Source organism: Amblyomma maculatum, chromosome 6 (genome assembly GCF_055883805.1).
Source record: "Amblyomma maculatum isolate TAMU_Amacu chromosome 6, ASM5588380v1, whole genome shotgun sequence".
Taxonomy (NCBI): Eukaryota; Metazoa; Arthropoda; class Arachnida; order Ixodida; family Ixodidae; genus Amblyomma; species Amblyomma maculatum.
The window spans coordinates 142288804-142308154 of record NC_139349.1 but is presented as its reverse complement, the minus strand read 5'-3'; positions in this window follow the sequence as shown (position 1 = coordinate 142308154).

Sequence of the window (19351 nt, the reverse complement as noted above, 5' to 3'; positions counted from 1 at the left end):
GAACTCGACGCTGAGACTTCAGTAGCCGTGCAGTATCCACTCTGTCAGCGTCGTCCTCTTTTTCAACGCCTTGTCGTGCCGTGTTCCTCGGTCGTCGTCTTCGTCAGTGAGCACATCACTTTGGTCCCGCGTTTCCAGGTAACAATATTTCATATGCCTTCTCTTACATCGTCACCCATCATGATCTTTCTTCTCCCCTTCCAAAGTGCAGAGTAGCAGGCCAGACTAATCCTTGCGGCCAATCTCTCTGCTTTTCCTTTCAATGAATCCATCTATCTGTCTACAACAGCCACGTTTGAGTTGAAGCGCGACGTGATAACTCTGGTGCGCATTAACATGGAGACACTTTATCCAGTTCCACGGTCACTCACCGTCCCCTTCATTGGCAAGAATTATTAGGCGAAGAGATCGTCTGGTTCCAGGAAGTTCGGAACGACGTTTTTGCTGCGGAGCTATTAGAGCTCACCAAGGAAAAAAAGTAAGCATCATCGAGGATGCGCGACCGTCACCCTTCCAGCGAAAGCGACGGTGTGCACAGGATAAAACCCGGCTTAATGATGCTGCAGTGACAGCCAGCGAAGAAGTGCCTGTGTTCCTTCCGGTTTACCACCCGTCAAAGCACCTTGTCATACTGCACGTACATCACAATGTTCTCCATGGCGGGATGGGCGACGCACTATCCCAGCTGTGAAGAAGATTCCGATTGATGCGAGCGCGTCAGTGTATTAAATGTGTCCTGTCAAAGTGTGTGACGCGTGCGCAGGTTCGGCTGAAAACGGCTGCTGTTCCTACAGCACCGCTTCGATATGAAAGCTGCAGCACACTTGACCTCACGAAGTCATAGGTGTGATTTTAGTGGACCAATTTTTGTTAAACATAGTCGCACGAGGAAAGTGTACATCGCACTGCCTACATGTGCCGCAGGGGGGGGGGGGGGGGACTTATTTGAGCTTGTCCTTGGCTCTTCCGCCAAGTTTTGCCTCATGGTGTTCAGGTGAGGTTCAGAAGGACATCTAGTACACTAGCGAAGCTTTGACACGATTCTCTTAGCAGCAAGTGAAATACTTTGCTAGAACGACTAACCGGGCTAGCTTGGTAAAGATTCATATCAACGCAGTGGCCCAATACGAGATATTGCGGCTGCGTGTTTAAGGGCCGCTCTTTTTAAAATCCAGTATACCACACCGCGGAGCATACTTTTAAAGACAAGGTAGCAAGGTTAACAAGCGCCAGGTTTCCGCTCTCCGTCTTGACGTCGGAAATCGAGAACGTGCTGTCCCATGAAAGGTCAAGCATGTGCTCCGGAACCAAAAGAAAATCAAAAGTTTGCAGTGACACTCTACAGTTGTGCAAATACTCAACGTTTGCCAAAATGTAGCCTCGCAATACGGTTTGCCAGTGTTTTGTGTTCCCAGGAGGCCGAAGACAGAGGGAGCCAGGTGCCAATACGGGCTGCAATATTCGACACGAGTCTGGATATGGGGCATGTGCCATAGTCGTAATGTGCAGCATTCTACTATTATGTGGAGAGTTTACATTAGACAGAACGGGAACGTGTCTCAATAAACGTTTATGGGGGCATTTCCGATCTCTATCAGGTCAGCCTTGGATTGCATGTAGTTCCTGTGAAGGGTATACACCTTTCCTTGACAGCATGGTGGTGGCGCCATCCAGGCATCGAGGTAATTTGAGTCGACAGCTAGCTGACGCCTACGAGATAAAAAAGCTGCGCAATAATGCGTTTGTAGAAGCATTGTATTATTCTTGGCAAAGAATTCAAGTTTATTGACACTATTTGACTTATGATGGCCTCGTGTTGGGAGACGAGCACTTGACCTGCAAAACAGTGACAGCTATTAATATTATTATTTATTGGAAGTTTAATGGCGCGAGGACGACTAAGGTCAACGAGAGCCAAAGTGATGTTTGTAGTTTTTGGTGTTAGGAGAAAGGGGATGGAATTATGACAACTCGCTCGTCGAAAAACGACGTTCAAAATACAATGTAGAAGGCTGTTCATAAATATAATATGGTAATGACATTATTTTAGGGTTGTGACGGGGATTAAATATGTAAAATATGAGTGAGAGTTAAAAACGGGGTTTGACACAAGCACGAGGGCGAGAAGTTTCTTTCTACCGTGCTTGGCTACGGCGGCCTCTTGCCGGTGCCAAGGTGCCCTTATGAGCACATTTTCTTGAATACTAGTACTGAAAACTTTACAGGCGCCTTAGAACGTTGTGTAATTAATGTATAACATGAATAAATGGCGTTGCGGGGTCGCCCCTAATAAAAGTAATAGATGGAATAGTGTGCGACAGTTTTAAAAGAGTATAGACACCAATATGAAAGCGTCGGAAGGAATACGTTTTCTTCCTTGTTATGCAGGGAGGCTCCCAAAGCAATCCCAACTTCCCACATTGCCGCGAATATATTTACCTTTATTTTAAAAACAAACCTGGCAAGTACTCTGTTTTTCAAAGCCCAACGACATCTCTATGACGAAAACTTGTACATGTACAGGAATTAGATTATCAAAAGCCAAGCACGAGTTTCAGGGTACAGACGCAGAATTTAGGGATGCACTAATCAACATATACATTGGCGATACTCATAGTGCCCCACTCCCACAGTTGACGGAGCTCCCAACGAGGATCTGGAGGCGGAAGTCAGGGCAGAAATATTGGGACTAAAAACGAAATCGGCCCCGGGCCCTGACGGGATAACTAATAAAATTATAAGAAACCTTGATGATGACTCCGTCAGCGCTCTTACTGAGTATATGCAAGAAATGTGAACTTAAGGTCACCTGCATCGGCAGTGGAAATCGGCAAACCCCTGAAAAAGCTCTGCAAACCCCCGAAACTAGAAAATCTAAGACCTATTTTTCTAATCTTATGCATGCGGAAATTGATAGAGCATGTTCTCCTGACATGACTGACGCACTTTATGGAGAAAAATGACCTGTGGCCGCACGAGTTGGTCGGCTTCCGACCAGGTTTGAGCGCGCAGGACGTGATGCTCAGACTCATACGACATAATCGACTTACGTTCTGGGACGCCAAAGTGATTCTCGGCCTGGACTTGACAAAGGCTTTTGATAAAGTTAAAGACAAAGCATTCCTCCATGGTCTCCAAGAAATCGGAGTAGGTGCCCGAACATAAGAATACATCAAGGACTTTTTGTCGAACAGAACTGCCTGCATGAAGTTTCAAGACGTTCTGTCCCCCCCCTCCCCCCCCCCCCCCCCCCAGTGAAGTTAGGGAGCAGAGGGGCGCCGCAGGGCTCAGTTCTCTCTCCGTTGCTTTTCAATGTGGCGATGAGGGGCCTCCCAGAAGCTCTGAGGAGCATAAAAGGGCTAAATTTCAGTATTTATGTGGATGACATCAATCTCTGGAATGCGAATTGTTTTCGAAGGCACCAATAAACAATTTCTTTTATTGTATTTTTACGCAGCGCTGGACACTCAACAGCCATGTTTCTGCTCTGAGGACTAATTAGGCCACCGCTGTTTAACATGCGGTGAGACTGGAAACTTAGGAAAATTACGGATGTGTAACTGTGAAGTGAGCCTTGCCGGCTTGTAAATAAATTCGTGCTTTTTAGGTTTGGTTTGGTTTGGTTTGTGGGGTTTAACGTCCCAAAGCAACTCAGGCTATGAGAGACGCCGTAGTGGAGGACTCCGGAAATTTCGACCACCTGGGGTTCTTTAACGTGCACTGACATCGCACAGCACACGGGCGCCTTGCTTTTCGCCTCCATTCCAATGCTAAATTTCTTACGATTTACGCATTTACTAGGATGCTGGCCAGGGCCGTGCTTTTTTTTTAACTTTATTCGTTTGTACGGAATTGGTGAAAAGTAGCAATCGCAACAGTTCTTGTCTACAGTGAAAATGCTTTTTCTCTCTCTGTGTGTGCGTGTGTGCGTGTGTGCGTGTGTGTGTGTGCGTGTGTGCGTGTGTGTGTGTGCGTGTGTGCGTGTGTGCGTGTGCGTGTGTGCGTGTGTGCGTGTGTGCGTGTGTGTCGAGAAGCAGTTCTACTCCCTTCACAGTTCTCTCACACTAGGCGACTTGTGGTCCGATTTCAGTGGTAAACAGGCTTTGAGAAAACGCGGGTAAACGACGGGAGCAACAAAATTTCCCCTCTCGCCGTACGTGAACTAGCGACGAGCATGAAAGGTTCGATGCCATGGTAGTGATGCGAGCATTGAGGAGCGCCTGCAGGCGGCGGCGGACACTGTCGTAGTCTACGCTGCCCAGCAAGTCGGTTGCGTACGTGCATGCGACAAGTGTCAAAATGGGGGCGGCGGTCGCCTCGGTGGTCGACGGCCGAGTTGCCTTGGTATCAGCCGCCACCATTAGGAGCCGAAACACGGAAACGGTTGAAAAAGTTGCAATAGAGCTCCTTGCAAAGGAACGCAAGCCAATGTTATGATCAGCGATAGCAAAACGGCTATTTGGAAATTTAGAAAGCGCAGGGTCTCGCCGGAAGCGGCGAGGATTCCGGCCAGTACACGACTAAATAGGAAAAATCCGCCTGATTTGGACCCCTGCACACACGTCCGTTCCTGGCAACGAAGCGTCCCACGAGTTAGCCCGAGCTCTCTACTTCCGGGTAACTGTGGAGCCACCCGACTGCTGGAACATGGACGAGCGTCTGCAAAATTATACGGAGATTCTTCAAAACTACAGGGTAAGCAGGAAACTTGTGCCACCAACGGATAAAAGTCTAAACAGTAGGGAAGAAGTTGCATGGCGGCGCCTGCAAGCTGCGAACTTTGTAGACCCTGTCTGGGCATATCATGTCCAGATGTACTATAGAGGAAACGATAAATGCAAGCAGTGTGGGGAGAGAGGGACCCTCAACCTTATCTGGGAATGTGCTAGCTCCCAAGGGGCTGAAACAAATATAAATTGTAGAGAAGCCTGGAAAGCCCTGCTACAGAGCGAGGCCCCTGTTCCACAGCAACAAGCCATTCGCCTGGCGTAAAATCGTCGCCCCATTAATATTGCCGCGAGACATTCAAAGCTCTATTGTTTTTAGCAGTCGCTGGCAAGTGTTCTTATTCTGATTCTGGCAAACGTATCAATTCTGTATTTTTGTTTGTTCATATTTGTTGTCGTGAGACGCAGCTTTATCAGTTTTTGTCGCGAAAGATGCGCCCAGATGTCTCTCGAAGATCTCCACCACTCGCTTGTTTCTGCAATGTTCCAGGTTGTGCTAGTCACCGTTTGGGGCTTTATCTCGGTGCTTCTAAGCCGCCTTTAAATTGAGCGTTGGCGGGTGCGACAGGTATTGCGTGTTCGACGACCGACGAGCACATTTTCTTTTATCGCCGCCGCCGAGTTGCTTAGTTCTTTTGTGGGCGCAAGTCTGCCCAATAAAAAGTTAATTCCAGTGCTTTTACGACTGTCTCCTCTTTTGATGCTTACGACCTTGTCGCCACTATGTGACAATATACCGTACAGCTCCTCATAGTGCCTATTGAAAAAAACCTATATGCGATTTTAATTGATAGGTCCTGTATGAAATATGGGAGTATGTAGGAGCCAATCAGGGACATAAAGGACCCGCAAATAATCATGCAAGACTAGTAAGAGGACGCACAGCATAAGAATATATGTCCTGTTTCTGCTTTAGAGACTCCTTTAAGTTCTGTATATCGCATGTCGGATATATATTAGGAGTTATCGGAATTGTAAGGAGGTCCTGTGTACCATGATATAGGAGTTGGATGTGCCCCTACATCAGGATATGTTAATGCAAGGTTACAAAGGCAAAGTTTGATATTACATGCGGTGTCCCAACTAAATAAGATGAAGATTTAAAAGCAAGAAAGCGTTTTCAACTTTGAATGAAGCGAACATTATTGAAAGTTTATTTTGCATTATGGATCTCTGCAAGTGCTCCTGCGAGCGTATGCGGTAATTAGAATCAGCAATCGTTGCACTTCTTCAGACCTTATGTCGCACATTCATATCTTGCTGGTGTGAGTCTGCAATGCGAAAGTGCTGGGAATAAATTCCCGTTTCGAAAGGGACATAGCAAGTTTGGTCGATCGTAGCTCAAAACACGTCGCTGCCCGACTAACCATTGATCGATAGCTATCTTTAAAAACATATCATTCAGCGGTTGTGACTTGTATGTTTGAACCCCTTGGAATGTGCTTCGCGCAACAGCAATAGGCTTCTTGTTATCACTTGAAAGAATTGTTTTAGGACGTGTTTCTTTGCAATAAAAATTTTGTTGCGAGTCAGCGCACGTCTGTCCGTATCCTTCCTTTCGTCGTGTGTCTGTTTGCGCTGTACCTTTCCAGTATGAACCAATATCAACTTGCCTAATTGACTATAATTTTTCGACACCTTTATCGCGCTGGTTACTCGCCTTCATTGGTCTCTAATCTTTTGCGAGGCCATGCTGCAAAGGTTAAAAGAGGGGGGTAAGAAAACGAAGGACAAAGAAGAACCGCGTGGCAGCAATCGCCTACCTTCGCAAGGTGTGGCACAAAGTTAAAGCGATTGCTGGAAGGTAAGATATGCGGGTCGTCCTTTCCGCCCTATGCAAGCTGTTGAAGATACGTGCATTAAATAACAGACCTAGATAGGCGCCATGCACTACAAGGCATGCAGAACGATAGACCAACTGCCGTACAGAGGTAGTGTATCAGATACCCCTCACATGCGGTAGACTGTAGATAGGGCACGCGGTACGGTGTATTAATATTAGGGCCAGGAAGCACTTCTTCAATGTAAAAAACGGATGCGGGCGAAATATTTCAGATCACTGCAACCAGTCTGGCCACAAATGCGAGCCGATATTTGCGAGCACAAGGTTCTTTGAGGTGATCGAGACTTATTTCATTGCTAAGGCGGGCGACTCTTGTGTCAGCACTCCATCGATTACATTGCACGGAAAAGAAATGAGTTACGTGGATTACACCTAAGCCCCCTTTTTCAATTGTTTTAAATTTCTTTGAATGTGCGCATTGTAAATTTCTGCCTGTTGACCCTCTTATTTACCGAACCGTAGACTGGTTTCTCTTAGTACTTTTGACCCCCTATTTCGCCTTGATTATCGTTGGCTTCACCAAAAAATATATAATGGTTATCTTTTAGGTCGTGACTCAGCTTTTGCTTCGCTGTTTTTTTTTTTTGCGGCATTCACCTTCTCATTAGTCGCTTTTTCGTTTTACTGTTTGACACCCCTCTTAAGGCCGCGCCGTTGTTAGCCGTTTCATCTTGATCATCCTTCATGTGTCATGCAAGGATGCCACGCTCTCCATCTCTGTATTTGGTATCTGGCGCGCGGGCTAAAGAGATCGATGCGGAGGGTATCCTGATGCAATTTAAAAATAAAGTTCACGCTGTAAACACATATGATTTAAATGCGTTTTGTTTCCTTTCGACCCTCCTCCCAATGGTCACATTGTCTGCGTTTTGGCTTATATTGTGCTTGGTTTCCTCGAGAATAAACAGTTGATAGTCAGCGCCTGTCCTGTCGTTTTGTGTACCTTTGTCCCCGTTTTTTTGTGATACTTTTTATGAGCTAGTATGAACCAACTGGCCCAAAGAGCTATTTTGATCAGCTTGGAGTGCGACGAACTGACAGTGGAGATTATGGAAACTTCGCTAATAGCACGATCAGTTGATGAATGCGTTAACAAACCATCTGTGGCTGTATCAGAAACCGAGCTAGACTTCTTAGCATAGGTGGCATGTGAATATGTCGTAGTTTCTCTTCCATTCTTTCCCTTGTTATACTGAAATGTACATATATGCTTCGCAACAGCAGTAAGCAGTTTTTGGTAGTGCTTGTCCTGTCCTCGACTCGTCATTTGTCTTTTCTTTTGCTTTCTGTGGGACGAACTCACATGCTCATTTTCCCAGGAACTTATCAACGAAGGGATAAAGAAAGCCCTCACATCTCTTGCGCAGCAAATTACACTGCGGGTGGTGCAGCAGGTCATGCAGCACATGACGCAATTGTTAAGTCATGAAATGCTCACATTACCCAGGCTCACCTCGAACAGATTCTCAGTAAACAGGAGACGGCCCGCACGAGGGCTAAATCTGGCGCAAACCAGATGGCTGCCACCTTCGATTATAAAAGAGATATCTCCCAACAACAGTGGGGGGAGAACACCGCCATCAAAATTGAAACTATGGCAGTAACGGCAGCTCTTTACGACCAAGAAAACAAAACCTTCTTCAACTCGCTGCGCAAGATAAACTGGACATAATATCTCTACAGGAAACCCACACCAAGTCACCCGGTACTAGAGAATATGAAACATACTCATGATAGCACAAGGTGTACAGTTATTTTGGTACAGAATTCCACTCAATGCACAACAGCACCACGTGAGCAGCCTCATCGAGCACACCTTCGTTGAAGTAATCCCCAACAGGAAGACTGAGCAAAGCCTGTTCGTCCTTAATCCGTACAGTCCTCCCAGAGATCCCCTGACAGGCTTCGATGCCCTTATGCGGGAAGTGGGCCGGTTCACACAAAGGCACAAGCTTATTTTGGTAGGAGATTTCAGCGCCATGCACCACACTGCTTCGGGATACATCAAAACCAACAAAAAAGGTGTCCTGGTGCACGGTATACGATGCAGCATCACCAACTAACTCTGTGGAATGGCCCCCACACGCCCACTAGAATTGGCAACAGTGTTTGCAGAGACAAATTATGATTGGACGTTCACTCTTGGTAATGATCACCACATAATACAGATTGAAATTACCCATAAGAAGAGACCGCTTTTGGGATGCTTTCAGAAGAGACCTTATCCATGGCCCATCTCAAAGCCTGGACCAACTCCTTAATTGAAAAGGTCGAACGTCACACGAAAGATATCCAGCTCAAGACCGAGACACCGCCTGTGGATTCTCATCTACTACATCTTTGGGAAGCCCGGCGAGGACTCCTTAGAGAAAGCGGAAAAGAAAAAGAACACTAAGAAAGCGGATTGCCAAAATCACCGAACAGGCCGAAGAGTAGGATGAACACCTCAGAAGACAAAATCGGATCCATTTTTGAGATCGACTATGAGGAGCTAAGTACGCGTAATTTCGAGCATTCTGAAATCTCTCACCGGCACCACACAGTCTGAATCTAAATCTCGTAAAAACGTGGCTAGAATATTACATTCCCACGATGGCACGGAGCAAGAAATCCTGAATGAGATTAAAAAGCAATTTAAGTTACGTCCGCACCACATCATACACCTGACGTACCAAGGGAGCCGAAATGAGGCTGTAGGTCAGCCTTTTATGATGACGGAACTACTGGCTTCCCTGGCGAAGCTCACCAGGAATATCACCCCAGTCAAGGACCGAATAACCAACAAAATCCAACGCAACCTTAACCAAGAAGCAATGACCTACCTCCTTGAGCAAAAAAAAAACAGTTGCTGGACGGGGGACATACCAGAAGCGCGGAAATACGCTGAGGTGATCACGATTTCCAAGCCTATACCCCTGGCTTCATCCGCAGGGAAGCTCTACGAGCACATGGTCCTGAACCGCCTCACAAACCTTTTGGAAGATCAAGGGCACATTCCCAATACTCACTATGGATTCTGACGACACCTATCCGCCGAGATATCAAAGCTAATCAATAAGCACAAGGTGGCCGATATAAGGAAGTATAACATGGAGAAAATTGAGCATGCTGTAAAGAACGGAGGAAGCCTTAAAGCGGTAAAGAAAAAATTGGGCATAGGCAAAAACCAGATGTATGCGATAAGGGACAAGGCGGGCAACGTCATCACTAATATGGACAAGATAGTAAAAGTAGCCGAGGAGTTCTATACAGATCTCTACAGCAGCCAAAGTAGTCAGGACCGTAATGAGATTGGCGGTAGGGAAAAACAGTCAGACGTTCTACCAGTGACGAAAGACGAGGTCAAGAAAGCATTAGAAACTATGAAAAGGGGGAAATCAGCTGGAGAGGATCAGATAACTACAGATTTGCTGAAGGACGGGGGGGATATCGTGCTAGAAAAACTGGCCACCCTGTATACGCAGTGCCTGGTGTCATCGACGGTACCGGAACCATGGAAGAATGCAAACATTATCCTCATTCACAAGAAAGGGGACTCTAAGGACCTTAAAAATTACAGACCAATCAGCTTACTGTCTGTTACGTATAAGGTATTTACTAAGGTAATCGCTAATAGAATCAGAACAACCTTAGACTGCAATCAATCAAAGGATCAATCAGGGTTTCGGAAACGGTACTCTACTATCGATCATATCCATACCATCAACCAGGTGATAGAAAAATGCTCGGAATATAACCAGCTCTTATACATAGCATTCATTGATTACGAAAAAGCATTTGACTCAGTTGAAACCTCGGCGGTGATGCAGGCATTGCGAAATCAGGGGGTAGACGAGCCGTACGTGAAAGTGCTGGAAGATATATATAGTGGCTGCACAGCAACCATAGTTCTGCATAAAGAAAGTAACAAAATTCCCATAAAGAAAGGTGTTAGGCAAGGAGACACAATCTCCCCAGTACTATTCACAGCTTGTTTAGAGGAAGTATTCAGAGACTTGGAATGGGAGCAGTTAGGGATAAGGGTAGATGGAGAATACCTCAGTAATCTGCGATGTGCTGATGACATTGCCTTGCTAAGCAACTCGGGGGATGAACTGCAAATAATGATTGATGACCTAGACAGAAAAAGTAGAAAGGTAGGCTTGAAAATCAATATGCAGAAGACTAAGGTAATGTTCAACAGCCTCGGGAAGCAACAGCAGTTTACATTAGGTAGCGAAATACTGGAAGTAGTAGGCGAATATGTCTACCTAGGACAGGTAGTAACCGCAGATCCGGACCATGAAAAGGAAATAACAAGAAGAATAAGATTGGGATGGTGCGCATTTGGCAAGCACTCGCAGATTATGACTAGCAGCTTACCGGTATCGCTCAAGAGGAAAGTATACAACAGTTGCATCTTGCCTGTACTCACCTATGGGGCTGAAACGTGGAGGCTAACCAAGAGAGTTCTACTTAAGTTGAGGACAACCCAGAGGGCTATGGAACGAAAAATGGTAGGGGTAACATTAAGAGATAGAAAGCGTGCAGAGTGGGTCAGAGAAATAACTCAAGTTACTGACATTCTAGTGGAAATTAAGAAGAAGAAATGGACATGGGCAGGACATGTAGGGCGAAAAGAGGATAACCGATGGTCGCTGAGGGTAACAAACTGGATTCCAAGGGAAGGAAAGCGTAGCAGGGGGCGGCAGAAAGTTAGGTGGGCGGAAGAGATTAAGAAGTTCGCAGGGGTCAAGTGGATGCAGCTAGCACAGAACCGGGTTAAGTGGAGAAATATGGGAGAGGCCTTCGCCCTGCAGTGGGTATAATCAGGCTGATGATGATGATGATGATATCCGCACAAGATATCCTACTCCAGCTCAAAGAGCATATTATTGATCATCTTGACAAATACAGTAAGAGCGTCATTCTTGAAATTGATATAAAGGAACCGGTTGAAAACATCGCATACACCGTAATTCTTCGCAACACACAGGACACCAGTTGCGGAGAGCGAGCCTATATAACTATTTTCACACATTCTTGACGAATCGTACGGCCGCCTGAAACGAGGGGAACCTCAAGACGGACAAATTCCTGGTTGCAGACAAAGGTACCCCGCAAGGTTCTGTTATATCGCCCTTCTTGTTTATATTGCTATGATGAAACACCCGAAGGATCTAGATGAAATCAACGGCATACGACGTGCTCTATATGCAGATGATATAAGAATACATATTCGAGGCGTCTGCCCAGGATAGCAGCAAGATGCCCTTCAGGAAGCGTCGACTGCACCAACAACTGCTCACCAGAAAAATCTCCACTCCTGCTTCTTAAAGCCAGACCTCGAGGAAGACCACCAAAAGATGACATTCCTGATCCGGAAATCTGACAGAACCCCTATCCCTCAAGCCGACTCTCTCTGCAGTCTTGGCCTAAACAGCCTGAAAGATGGACAAGGTCCGCAACACTCCCGAAACTTGGTCCGGCGCACCTGGTCCACCGCGTGGCCAGCAGAAGACATGGCACGAAAGAACAAGATACCGTCCGCATCATCCAGGCTCTGATCTTAAGCCGCATAGCATACAGAACGCCATACTAAAACCTAAAGAAAGCCGAAGTTGAATAACTCACACTCTCATCCGTAAAGCCATCAAATTCGCCATCGGTATATCCGAACGTGCCTCTATGCAACGCCTCCTCCACCTCGGCCTTGACAACACGTGGGAAGAGATTGCCGAGGCCCACAAAGTAACTCAATTGAAACACTTCAAACTAACAGAAACTGGGCGTGCAACTATCAACAAAGTGGGATACAGAGAAGACATGGAACCAAAAAACACAAAGCAGCACATCGCGGTCGAAATCTGCTCATACTTTACCGTAGCCCCCATCCCGCGAAATATGCATCTTACATACAACAAGATTGGCGCCAGGCAAGAATTCGGGCCTGGGTAGAGCACATGGAACAAATTCGGAAACGAGATACACTGATGCAGTAAAATACCCAGGAAGACAAACCCACTCCATTAGAGTCATGGATTCCACATTTACAAAAAAGACCTCTGTAACTATTCCAACAAATGACACTGACGCAGCCAAAGAGGCCGCAAATGCCTCAGCAATCTCGGCGAGCAAAGAACATGTCATCATTCTCACTGATTCACAGTCAGCGTGCAGAAACTACCACAAGGAAAGCATTTCTGGCATGGCGCATCAAATCCTCCTGCGCACCACAGCTCACCAGCTGCCAGACACCTACATCATATGTACTCCGGGCCACATCCATCATCATCATCAGCCTGATTATACCCGCTGCAGGGCGAAGGCCTCTCCCATATTTCTCTCCCATATTACAGGGCCACATCCACTTGGAAGGAAACGAGACCGTCCACGCCTCAGCCCGAGGTTATGCTAACCCCGGGAGCCACTTCCAGAGGGATGTCTGAGAACGCAGGATTTACCCAAGAAATATACTGACATCATCCTGCATTACAGACTTGACAGAAGAAAATATTCCCCACCTCACACGAAACTTACCACAGAAGAAGCAGTCACCTTCCGAAAAATCGAAACCAACAGCCACGTCCACGGCACCTTACTACACAGAATCTCGCCTACCGCCTACAAATATAAATGTGCATTTTGTAACGTACCAAGCACCTTACAAGATATGGCGTGGGAATTCAAGAGACCAAATGGTACTATAACCACCATTAACTTAACCGAAGAGCAGTGGGAGACTCAGCTGTCAAGCCCCAGCCTGGATGATCAGCGTAGTCTGGTCAACCGGACTCGAGAGATGGCTCGGGTCCACGGTTTCCTGGGCTGAGGAGGCTGCCCACCTATGGCTGAATATTTCCCGCCTGCTCTGAATAAATGTCTCTTTCTAAGTGCATTTCACCGCATTCTGACCTTCACCCGCGTGCATCGCCCACTTATTCTCACGTGTGATGCAAGGAGCGGGCGCACTCCATTCATCTTCTGATGTTTCTTTGCATCTTCTGCTTCGCACACCTGCTTCTTCCGAAACTTCGTTCTTACCGGTATATATCGCCGGTTTCCGCGGAACGTCGTGCGTGACGTCATCACTCAGCTATGTGCCTCACTGCGCATGCGCGCTGCTCAAGTTGCTGCCGCTTGCTTCTGAAGGGTGTCCAAGCTAACTTTAGCATAGGGTTAAAGAAAGCATTTGGGGTAGACCAGACAGTACACTTGCATACAGCGATCTCGCGCAGCTAAGACATTTTTATTTTGCAAATAACTAATTAGTATTGAAGATAATATTGCTACACCGCTGTCTCTCTTCTGGTCGAACTTGTGCACGATAGTAATGTTAAAATCCTGCACCTGAAGACCCCATCGAGAAAGCCACCCCGATAGATCTTTCAGGTTTGCCTACCAGCACAGTGAGGGATGGGCGCTCACGATTTCATGACTACCCACACAACAGCGAGGCTACTCCTTTTCCGTGGTTGAATAATAAACTTCGGAACGGAACAAAGTACGACTGGCGTAAGCGAAGATGCGTTCTGCACTACCCTTCCACTGAACAAGGACCGCAACAAGGCCAACGTTACTGGCATCCGTGTGCAGTTCCGTATCCATCGCTTCGTCGAAGTTGCCTAGACGAGACGAGTTTTGGTCATGGCCCCTAAAGAACGGCTCGGCGTCTTTCGTCATGCGAGTCAGAGGCTCAGCTATCTGAGAGAAATCATGAACAAACTGAAAGGGGGTTTTTACTGTGTTTTAACAGGGATAATAGTCCTTTCGAAGTTGCACGGCGAACCACACAAGAACACAGCCAGTCTAGGTCTCCACAAGCGAGCTCGAGCAGCGCAGCGGCACTTCGTCGTCCTTATCCTCGTCTTCGTGACATTCTCGCCTACTTCATCCTTGTCGTCGTATATCCTCGTGTAGTTGACTACAATTTCCCCCGGAGCGAGGAGGAGCCATCCTGGCGACCTATGGTGAGGGCAAGAGGAGCGGATCGTAGTACGTTTTGAGGCGGCTCGCGTGCGCAGTTTCGCGGCCGCGATGATGCATGTCCGAAGAGGTAGTGAGTGGCTCCACAATGTAATTCACAGGGGAGGTTTGACGGATAATGCGGTAGGGGCCGTGATACTCGGTTCGAAATTTTGATGACAATCCCGGTGGGGTGCCGGGAACCCAAAGCCAACCAAGGGATCTTGCAGGAAAGACGTGTGGCGTCTGATCTTTGTCGTGATGATGGTTTTGGCGGCCTTGAGATTCGATGTAAAACGCCGGGCCAACTGGCGACATTCCTCCGCATGTTTGGCAACGTCTGAAAGGAGAGTACACTTGGAGGAGTCGGGACGATATGGTAAAATAGTGTCCATCGTGGACGACGCCTCACGCCCATAAAGGAGGAAGAAAGGGCTAAATCCAGTAGTTGACTGCGTGGCGGTGTTGTAAGCATATGTCACGAAAGGAAGAACAGCGTCCCAGTTAATCTGATCGGCGGCAACGTACATCGTCAGCATATTTCCGAGAGTACGATTGAAGCGCTCAGTCAGCCCGTTAGTTTGAGGGTGGTAGGCTGTTGTGGTCCGATGTATGATACGACATTTGGCCAGTAGAGCTTCAACGACGTTGGAAAAGAAGACGCGTCCTCGGTCACTCAGCAGCTCTCGCGGTGCGCCGTGGCAAAGAACAAAATGATGTAGCAAGAACAGGGCAACTTCACAGGCAGTAGCGGTTGGTAAAGCGGCGGTCTCGGCATACCGGGTGAGGTGGTCGATGCCCACGATAATCCACCGGTTCCCAGAAACCGTGCAGGGAAGGGGCCTGTATAGGTCAACGCCAATGCGGTCAAAAGGGCGGGCCGGGCATGGAAGTGGTTGTAAGGGTCCAGAAGCACGAGGTGTGGATGACTTCCGGCGGTGACAGGCGATGCAGGAGCGGACGTATTTGCGAATATAACCATACATGCCGCGCCAATAGTAGCGTTGAGAGATTCTTTGAAACGTCTTGACTACACCAGGATGGGCACACTGAGGGTCGGCATAGAAAGAGGCGAAAATTTCATGTAAATGGCGGGGAATGACGAGAAGCCACCGTCGACCATCAGTCATATAATTTCGGCGGTAGAGAAGACCGTCTCGTTGGGCAAAGTGTGGCGCTTGACGGCGTAAAGCCCGAGAAGGTGCAGCAGCGTTAGGAGAAGTGGACACGATGTCGATAAAAGATGCGAGCCACGGGTCTTTGCGCTGCTCCGCAGGCATGTCAGCGATGGTTAGAGAGGAGAGGACGGGATCAGCCGCCGTGGAGCAAGCAGGTTCGTTGGAGAGGGGAGAACGAGACAGTGCGTCGGCGTCCATTTGTTTACGGCCAGAGCGATATATAACGCGGATGTCAAATTCCTGTAGGCGGAGAGCCCATCGTGCGAGGCTGCCGGAGGGGTCTTTAAGAGAGGACAGCCAACATAACGCGTGGTGGTCCGTGACGACGTCAAACTGGCGACCGTAAAGGTAGGGTCGGAATTTCGTTAATGCCCACACAATTTCCAAACACTCCTTTTCCGTAACTGAGTAGTTGCATTCAGCTTTAGAGAGGACACGACTCGCGTACGCGACGACGTATTCGTGAAAACCGTTTTTCCGTTGTGCCAAGACAGCTCCGAGGCCAACGCCATTCGCATCAGTATGGACCTCGGTGGCTGCTGTCGGGTAGTAGTGGCGAAGTCAAAAGACGGCGCAATGCGTTGAACGCTTCGTCGCACTCGACCGACCACGCAGTTAAGTCACTGTTTCCTCCGAGTAGTTTCTTCAGGGGTGCAGTTATCGAAGCAAAATTCTGCACGAAGCGCCGAAAATAGGAGCATAGACCTATGAAGCTTCGAAGTTGCTTGAGTGAAACCGGCTTAGGAAACTCCGCCAGTGCGCGCAGCTTGGCCGGATCAGGGCGAACACCTTCCTTAGAGACGATGTGCCTCAAAATAGTCAACTCCCAGGCACCGAAGTGACACTTCTTGAGATTCAGTTGCAGGCCGGCGTCAGTAAGGCAAGCCAAAACTTGCCGCAAGCGCTCTAGGTGCGTAGCAAAGTCGGTGGAAAAGACAAGTAGCAGAGGCAGATATGCCACTTGAACTTGCGCAAGATGTTATCCATTATCCTCTCGAATGTGGCGGGCGCATTGCACAGACCGAATGGCATCACATTAAATTCATAGAGGCCATCCAGCGTCACAAATGCGGTCTTCTCTCTGTCACAGGCGGTCATTGGTACTTGCCAGTAACCTGAACGTAAATCAAGAGATGAAGAGTACTCGGCACCTTGAAGGCAATCAGGAGCACCGTCTATACGCGCAAGGGGGTAATTGTCCTTGTGGGCAATTTTGTTGAGGCGCCGGTAGGCGATACAAAAGCGAAACGAGCCATCTTTCTTTTTCACTAGCACCACTGATGAAGACCAGGGGCTTTGTGATGGACGGATTACACGACGTTGTAGCATGTCCTCAACTTGCTCATTGATCACGCGACGCTCTGCCGCTGACACACGATAGGGGCGCTGTCGAAAAGGCGAGTTACAGCCGGTCTGAATGTGATGCGCGACTGTGGAAGTGCGGCCGAGAGGTGTGTGGGTGGCGTCGAAGGCGAAGCGAAATGTCTGTAAAAGGTCCACAAGCCGAGTACGGTAGGTGGAAGGAAGAGCGTCCTCGATGGCGGTTCGAAAGAAGTCGTCTGACAACGAATCAGGCGTCGGATCGGACTGCAGAACATCAATGTAGTTACTGCTGTAGGTCTCGGAGGCGTCCAGGTCAAAGAGAAGGTGGGCTGCTTGAATAGAACCGGGAGATTCCCCACGTAGCAGAGTAATGGGGCGCGGAGACTGATTGTAGATGAGTAGCTTCGTGAAGCCACCGTGAACATCGAGAACAGCAGATAGCAGCGGCAGGTGCTTGCGGTGGATGAAGGATGTAGACGGCGTAAATAAAACACTAACGTCTGACACGGCAGGACACAAAAGAGGCACAAGGGCACAAGCCTCTGGTGCTACGTCGACATCTTCAGCGATGGTGAGCTTTTGAGGACACACTGAACGGTTGTCGTCGGGCAGTGCGTCGCACAGTGCAGAAAATTCTACTTCAGCTCGGGCGCAATCGATCACGGCGTTATTTTTAGACAAGAAGTCCCATCCGAGGATCACGTCGTGGGAACAAGATGACAAAACTACGAACTCGACACTGTACAAAATACCTTCAATGACGACACGCGCTGTACATGCTGCTCTCTTCACTGGCAGTGTGGAGTGACAAACCGTTAAATGACGTCGTAACTTTTCGTAATCGTCGGCAGAGTTGCTCATGAATCCCTGACACTGCAGGACCCATATCGACCAGCGCATATACGGACAGACCATCGATAGATATCATTATGACGTTCGTGGGCGAAATATGAAGCCTTGAGCTTTTCGCAGAGTGCGCAGTTCTTGCCTCAGGAACCGCGGAGCTTAGTTTCCACCGTCAGCAGGTGGTGGTCGCCGGTGCATTGGTGACAGCGACCGGCGACGCAGAGAAGGAGAACGACGGGTTGTATACGAACGCTGTTCTTTGGCATACGCAGGCGGAGAGTGGGCAGAACGAAGCACGGTGGCGAGTAATCAGAAGACGCAGGCTCGGCCATGCGACGACGACATCGACGGGCTACGTGTCCAGCGAAACCACAGTAGTAGCAAATAGGACGATTGTCCGAAGTACGCCAAGGGTTGTAATAGCGCGGAGTGGGAGGATGAAGCGGGGCCGTTTGAGGAAGCGGTGCAGGGCGTAGGACAGGCTGCATGGGTGGTGACGGCTCAGACGGTGGCCGCGCAGTCACAGCCGCGTAGGTCAAAGGGGCTGGAACAGCAGGTTGACTATACTGGACTGGTGTTTCGACGTATGTCAAATGAGCAACAGAAGGAGTTTCAGGAAGCGTGGGGAGTGCTTCCGCAACTTGTTGGCGGATGACTTGCTGCAACTTTGGCACTAAAGGAGTGGGAGCGTCAGGACGTTGGCGAACGAGGGATAGTTGACGGGCAACTTCTCGAACGAACTGCTTTATTTGGGGCAGCAAGGTGGACTGGTCTGCTTCAGGTGTTAAAGCTGCAAGCGGCGCCGGGTGTGAGAGCAAAGAGCGAGTGATGTTACGGCGCTTGGATAATTCATCAAAGTTGTGGCATGCGTTGATAACGTCGACGGCGGTGGCTGGATTTTTAGCCAGAAGCATCTGGAACGCGTCATCATCAATTCCTTGCATAATGTGATCAATCTTGGTGCTCTCTGACATTGAAGCGTCCACGCGCTTGCGCAGGTCTACGACATCTTCAATATAGCTGGTAAAATTCTCACCAGGCAGCTGTGCACGGCCGCGCAGGCGTTGCTCAGCGCGCAGTTTGCGCACTGCAGGCCGGCCGAAAATATCGGCAAAACTAGCCTTGAAACTAGACCACGATGTGATATCGGCCTCGTGGTTGCGGAACCATAGGTTTGCAACGTCTGTTAGGTAGAAAATGACGTCATTGAGTTTTTGGTCGTCGTCCCAGTGGTTGTGAATACTGACCCGCTCATATGAGGCTAGCCAGTCTTCCACGTCATGGTCCCCGGTTCCGCTGAAGATAGGAGGATCACGCTGGTGCAAAGCTCCAGCGCAGAACACGGCGGATGAGGGGCCGGCTGGACTAGGGCTGGCAGCGTCGGTCGTTGCTTGTGTCGGGAGTGTGCGGCTGCGGAGCTCCAGGGCGGCAGGAAATGCTCACCTCCACCAAGTGAAAGGGGGTTTTTACTGTGTTTTAACAGGGATAAT